Genomic DNA, 7,343 nt, shown 5'->3' with positions numbered 1-7,343 from the left:
AATTGCTAGATCCTGTGCTATCTTTACTGTGGCTCCACAGTATTTAAATTGTTTCTCTCTGACTGCTTGCAATATTTTCTCCTTGACCTGGAAGCTCTGGAATTTGGCTATAATATTCCTAAAAGTTTTCATTTTGGGATCTCTTTCAGGAGGTGATTGGTGGATTCTTTCAATTTCTATTTTACCTTCTGCTTCTAGAATAGCAGGGCAATTTTCCCTGACAATTTCCTGAAAGATGATGTCTAAGCTCTTATTTTGATCATGGTTTTCAGGTAGTCCAGTAATTTTAAAATTATCTCTCCTGGATCTATTTTTCAAGTCAGCAGTTTTTCCAAGAAGATATTTCACATTGCCTTCTATTTTTTTGATTCATTTGGATTTGCTTTATTGTGTCTTGGTTTTTCATAAAGTCACTAGCTTCAATTTGTTCAATCCTAATTCTTAGGCAATCATTTTCTTCAGAGAGCTTTTGTATCTCCTTTTACATTTGGCTTTTTAAGTTGTTGACTTTTTTCTCATGCCTTTCCTGCATCACTCTCATTTCTCTTTCCTTTTTTGAGCACCTCTATGGCCTGAGACCAATTCATACTTTTCTTGGAAGCTTTGGATATAGGAGCCCTGATATTGCTATCCTCTTCTGAGGGTGCCCCTTGATCTTCCTTCTCACTAAAGAAGCTTTCTATGGTTTACAACTTTCTCTGCTTGCTCATCTTGCCCGTCTTTTACTTGACCTTTAACTCCTTCTTAAAGTGGGGCCCTGCTTCCAGACTACCCTGTGCCAAGCTTCAGGGGGTCTCAGGTAGTACAATTTAAGGAGAGACAGGTTCTTCCCTCGCCTGGCCTATGCTCTGGTCTGTAAATAACCCCAGGCCATTAATTAACCAGGCAACAAAATTTTTTTTGCTGTGGTTGTTAGCTCTGATCAGCCTGCACCCCTCCCCAACCTGGACCACTGCAGCTCAAGGTTTCTTCCTGGTTCCCCACTGGGGTAGGACAATTGAATTCCTCCTCAGCTCCCATAGACACCTCTGTATTCTTCCCCCTGGCCAGTTGTTCAGCCCTCTCACCTGACCATGAGCTTAGTTCCAGAAGATGCTGGTGCTGCAGCTGATTTGGAGGCTTGGGGGTAAATTTCTCTGGTGCAGCCTGCCTGGGGCTGGATCTGTGTAGGTGCAATTGTGGAGTTGGACTCGACTCCCAACTCGGCACAGCAGCCCCTTCCTGCTGAATTTCTAAGCCATATTTGGCCAGAAAATGATCTCAGCTTGCCTTTTTGTGGGTTCTGCTGCTCCAGGAGTTGTCCTATGGCTGTGTTTGGAGATTTCTTGGAGTAATTGTGTCAGGAGCTCTGAGTGCTTAATGCCTTTCCTCCATCATCTTGGCTCTGCCCCCAGAAGCATGTTTTTAAATGCATAAAATAAAACACATAGGATTACAAGGGAAACCACTGATATCAGAATATAATTATTAAATATCTTACAAAACAAGTTTGTAGATATCCAGATTTAGATTCCTTATCTAGGAGGTCAACACATATTGTATGGAACCAAGCTGTGATCTTTCTCTTTTATGTGTTTTCATCTATTTCTAGCTTTCTATATAGAGTATCCCAAAAATCTGGGTGCAGTTTCAAAGCTAAAAACAAACAGTTTAAAGCTTTAATCACTTAAAAACTGAACTAAAATATTTGGGAAATCCTGCAGTTTAACTTGTTTCTAGATCGATTGCAATCATATATCTCGATAATTACTTATCTCTACACCCAGCCATCTCTCTGTCTTTATTACTTCCTGACAACATTAGGAAGATTTGATTCCACCTCTGATACTAGCTTCTTACTATGGCTAAAGCACTACTTTTCAGAGTCTCAGTTACCTCATCTGTAGAACAGGGGTGGTAGGACCTACCCAACAGAGCTGTAATGATGCTCAAGTGAGATTATATCTGTAAAGCACTTTGCAAATTTAAAAATCTAAGTTTTGTACAGGAGGACTGATAGTGTGATAAAAATTATTCCAGGGTTCCATTGATTCAGTACTGCTGCCAAATACCTAATCAACACATAGTCAGTTATCATTAGAATTTATTTATGCTCAGAGTGCAGGCTCATCTGGATGGAAAGTCAGAGGTCTCAGAGCATCAGCTTCAGCCATCTGATATAGAAAGTGACTATGCAAGCATCATGGGTACAATGGAATTTTACTGACAGTAGGAAGGGAAGATAAAGATTCTGCATTTGGGAAGGTCAGGGAACTAGTTCGTCCAGACTAGAGCTTAAGTTTATACCCCGAGCTTGATTTTATGGACTTCAGTAGGATATTTGATTTGTTTGCTTCAAGCAAACAGTGTTAGGAAGTTCAAGACAGAGCCAAGGGCAGAGTGTTTCTTAGCACAGTGGCAGGAAGAATCCTGAGCCAAAGATTCTCATGTCATAATAGAACATTCAAGCTAAAAAGGACATTAGGGCTCATATACTTCAACATTATCTCTTACCTATATATGCCTATTTATAAATTTATATGCCTAACTTGTACACGTACAAGGTGTCCCTCACATAAATGTTTGTTGATTTGATTGGACATTCTGAATGGCAATGCATTTCTACAATGTGTGCCTTTTGTACTCATTCTAATAGTGTTGGTATGTACTATTTTGGAATGTATGTAGATGCTGTTGTGATTAATAAAATATACATTTATCTGAAGACATTTCTGAATTCTTAGTGACTTTAGTCATTATGTATTTCCTTGATAAACAGATACCAATAGTATAACTGCTATCAAATGGGAAGTTGCCAATGAAATTTTTGGATGTTAAAAAATCAATAATGCTAAAAAACCAATGAAAAGGTAGGGGACTTGAGTCAACAGATTCAAGTTTGAATTCTCATTTTGCCATTTACTAGCCATGGGAATATGGACAAATCATTTAATCTCTCTGAGAGTTTTTCTAATTTTTCAAAGAGGTATAATAATCCTGATACTCTATATTTTGCAGGGTTATGAAGAAAGCATGATTCAAATGAAAGCACTGTATAAATGTCATCTATTATATTATCTATATATTCTTTTTTTTTTTTTTTTTTAGTGAGGCAATTGGGGTTAAGCAACTTGCCCAGGGTCACACAGCTAGTAAGTGTTAAGTGTCTGAGGCCGGATTTGAACTCAGGTACTCCTGATTCCAGGGCCGGTGCTCTATCCACTGCGCCACCTAGCTGCCCCTACATATTCTTTAGAAGGTAAGCTCTATGGGAGATCTTTGCCTTTTTAAAAAATATATATATTTTTGGTATCTCTACTCCTTGGCATAATGGTTCTCTCATAGAGTAAATGCTTAATAGGGTAGGTAGGTGGAGCATTGGATAGAGCACTGGGCTTAGAAAGACATCTTCCTGAGTTCAAATCTAGCCTCAGACATATATTAGTTGTGTGACCCTGGGTAAGTCACTTAACTCTGCATCAGTTCCTCATTTGTAAAATGAGCTAGAAAAGGAAATGGCAAACTACTTCAGTATCTCTGTCAAGAAAACTCCAAAATGGGGTCACAGAGAGTCTGAAACAAGAAGTGGTTAATAAATGCTTGTTTATTGGCTGATATGACCAAATATATATATATATATATATATATGTCTTTTGTTCCCCCTCAAGGTATGTACATCTATCTCTTGCTACTTCTGTCTGTCTGTCCATTTCTTCCAGGTGAGACAGTATTGGTAGGCATAGGCAAGATAGTTTAAGGATTGCTTTGGACTCCTTCCACCTACTCTTATAATAGTTTGGTTCCTCCCTTGTGGTAACTCTACATCTTCTCAGTTCCTCATACCCTCTATCATATCAGGGGCCTACCTGGTGTATGACTCTTGCTTCAGAGTATTCCCTCTACTGTCTTCACAATATACCAGCCTGGTCCCAGCCCTCCATTGGGCACTTCCCACTATGCAGGACTGGGGCCTGAACATATGCCTTGCTTCCCCTCCCACTCTACCAAGGCCATGATTAGGAACCTTAGTTATCATTCTGTCCAATGTCCTGACTGATAGAGGAGTGATTTAATCACCAACACTGTTTCTTCATCTATAAAATGACAGGGTAATCCCTAAGGTGTCTTGCAGCTTTAATGTTTGAGAATCCTTTGTCTAAGGCATAGACCAAAGGCATGAGTCTCTGAGAGGAGAATTTAAGGGTCTGGGGCATTCCTGGATACCAGGGACCTGTCCTGTTTTCTGTCCATGACACTGCCAGGCTCCCCCCACCTCTTCCACCAACTATAACCTACAACCTTTAGATCAGGGCCACCCTGCTGGTTTGGAGGTGAGTGATAGAGGCCTGCAGGAGGGGAATGCTTGGGCATGTGTCATCCCCACAGGGCAGGTTGTGAATGAGGCTGCTTGGGATATGTGGGCTGTGCCTCAAAGCCAAGGGAGCAGAGCCAATGATAAGATACAAGGTCTTCCCATTTAGAGTTGTTGGTCTACCTTTCTCCAGTTATTGCCACCGAGTCAGGTGAGAGTTCATGGTGGGAAGGCTGGGGCCCTGGGCTGAGCAATGAAGGGTTCTCAATGATCCCTATTCTTCACGGAGGAGCTGGGAGGAGGCAAAGGTCAATGCAAAGAAGCCATGACAGTAAGCAAGGGCAGGAAGAGGAGAAGAAAGGCCTACTAGCAATCGGTGGAGGGTGGAGAATGGGGAAGAATCGGAATAGGATGGATGGATGGATGAATAACTGAATAAAAAGGCATTTGTTAAACACTTACTATGGGGTTCAGATGTGGCAATTGTCATGATTTAGGCAGTTCCTGACCCTAATAGTCCCTGTCCCTAATGAGGTTGTTGTGAAGATCAAATGAAAGAATGTTTATAAAATGTTTACTGTAGTGACTGACTCATATTAAGTTCTATATAAATGCTTATTCCTTTCCTTTCCTTCCTTCTTTCCCAGCCATAGATCTAGATATATAGAGAGATAGAGATAGAGATGTATAGATATATATTTACTTGTACAGAAATACATGTGATGCAGTTGGTTGGCATAGTGGATATCGTATACCAGGCCTAGAATCAGGAAGACCTGAGTATAGGAATTATCAGTCAACTGGAATCAGTCCAAAGGCAGCTAGGTGGAGCAGTGGATAGAGTGCCAGGCATAGAGTTAGGAAGACTCATCTTTCTGAGTTCAAATCTGACCTCAGACATGGCCTAGCTGTGTGACCCTGGACAAGTCAGTTAACCTTTGGTTGCCTCATCTGTAAAGTGAGGATTTAACAATAGCACCTACCTCTGAGGGTTGTTTTGAGGATCAGATGAGATAATAATTACAAAGCCCTTAGCGGAGGGTCTGGTACAGAGTAAGTACTATTTAAATGTTAGCTGTTTTATATGGCATACTCACATAATTTCTTTGACTCTTCTTTACCATAGATATGATTACCTAATAAGTATGTGTAGAATCTTAATATTTTTTCTGTGACATGGGAAAGAAAGCCTTTTTAAAAGGGGTGGATTTGGAAGCTACCACAGGAAGACATTGTCCAGATGTTTCCTATTCAGAAAGCAAAGAGTTGAGAGAGAGAAAATCTTAGAGCTCGCCAGCAGCCACCTGATTGCAGGATTCCGCCTGGTCACTTTCCATGCTCCAGTTAAAGATTCCAGTTCTGATCCTGGAAGTTTCCATAAGTTTCCATTCTTGGGGGCTGAGTGTTCTATGAAACCAGGGCCTGAAGCCTATGTATTATCTCATGTACTGTTTGATTCTCTATCAGGTTTGGTGAACTTGTGCAGAAATGTCCAGCCAGCAAGACCAGCAGCTGTACCAGCCCCCTCCTAAATGCCTTCCCAAGTGTCCTCCCCAGGCTCCTGCTGCGGGCTCTTCCCACAGTGGCTCTAAGGGAGGATGCTGCGGGTCCAGCTCTGAAGGACCTTACAGCCCATTTTCCCACTGGAGGAGGAGATCCATCCGGCGGCGCCCCCAAAGCTCTGCCTGTGGTGACAGTGGCAGTGGATGGAGTCAGAAGTCTGGGCCACGTGAAGGGTGCAGGGACAGCTATGGGGGCAGCTGCTGACTCTATCCTCCCAGCCCACAAGAGCAGTATTGAAGGAATGAAGCCGAAGACCCTCCCTCCTCCCTTTTTCAGTCCTCTTTCTTTCAACCCTCTTCCTTACCCTTTGGGCTTGAGATGCTAAGAGGTCTCAATGAAGAACCCAAAGCTCTCTCCTAAGGAATTCATTCCACTCTTGGAATCCAAGTCAGCTTCATCCCCCATACCTCTCTGAAATCCTCGTCCTCGAGTACATCTTCCAAACCTACACCTTCCTCTGTGGACCAATAAAATTTCTCCTTAGTACTATCTGCCTCTTCGTTGGTCTTTTGCCCTCCATACAAGCTAGTTCTCTCTGTCGATGAGATAATATTTATAAAGTACCTCGAAAACTTATATAAACACTATATAAATGTTGGTAATAATTATCTTTACCTTCCCAATCTGCTCCCCATTGGCAGACTGCCCTGAGTTAGGTCCTGAGTCTGGAGGTCAAAGAACAGGGCCTATTTTTCTCTAGGCAATATGTATGTCATACTTATTTTCCTTTTTTTGGGGGGGGGGGTGGAGGCAATCAGGCCTGGTTAAGTGACTTGCCCAGGGTTACACAGCTAGTAAGTACCTGAGATAAGATTTGAGCTTAGGACCCGATGACTCCAGGGCTAGTGCTCTATCTACTGCACCACCTAGTTACCCCTCTCTAGGCAATATGTAACCCTCAACTTTTCACTCTCACTTATTCTACAGTCCAACTTGTTGCCAAATCTTGTTGTTTCTACTTTCACAACAGCTCTCATATATATCCCCTTCTCTCCACTCATAAAGTTCACATCCTAGTTCAGTCCCTAATCACCCCACACCTGGACTATTGCTATCGTCTCCCAGGTAATTTTCCCAGTTAATTTTCCTGTCTCCAATTTCTTTCCATTCCAATCTAGCCTCCACGCAGGTTTGAAAAGGATTGTCTAAAAGTATAGGTCTGACCTGTTCACTGACCTCCAGTGACTCCCTATTGCTTTTAGGATGAAATGCAAACTCCTCTGTTTGTTATCTAAAGTTCTATACAAACCCTTTAACCTTTCCACCTTTCATCTTATCTATTTCTTATGTCCATGCATCCTACTCTGGCCTGCTGGCCTTGAATCTGACACTCCATCTCCTGTTTCCATGCCTTTGGTATTGACTATCCCCTATATCTGGAATGGGCAGGTGGCACAGTGGATAGAGCAGTGTGCCTCGATTCAGGAAGACTTATCTTCATGAGTTCAAATCTGGCTTCACATATACTAGCTGTGTGACTCTGGGCAAG

This window comes from Dromiciops gliroides, chromosome 4, assembly GCF_019393635.1.
Source record: "Dromiciops gliroides isolate mDroGli1 chromosome 4, mDroGli1.pri, whole genome shotgun sequence".
Lineage (NCBI taxonomy): Eukaryota > Metazoa > Chordata > Mammalia > Microbiotheria > Microbiotheriidae > Dromiciops > Dromiciops gliroides.
The sequence above is the reverse complement of the archived record's forward strand: the minus strand, read 5'-3'. Positions refer to the sequence as shown.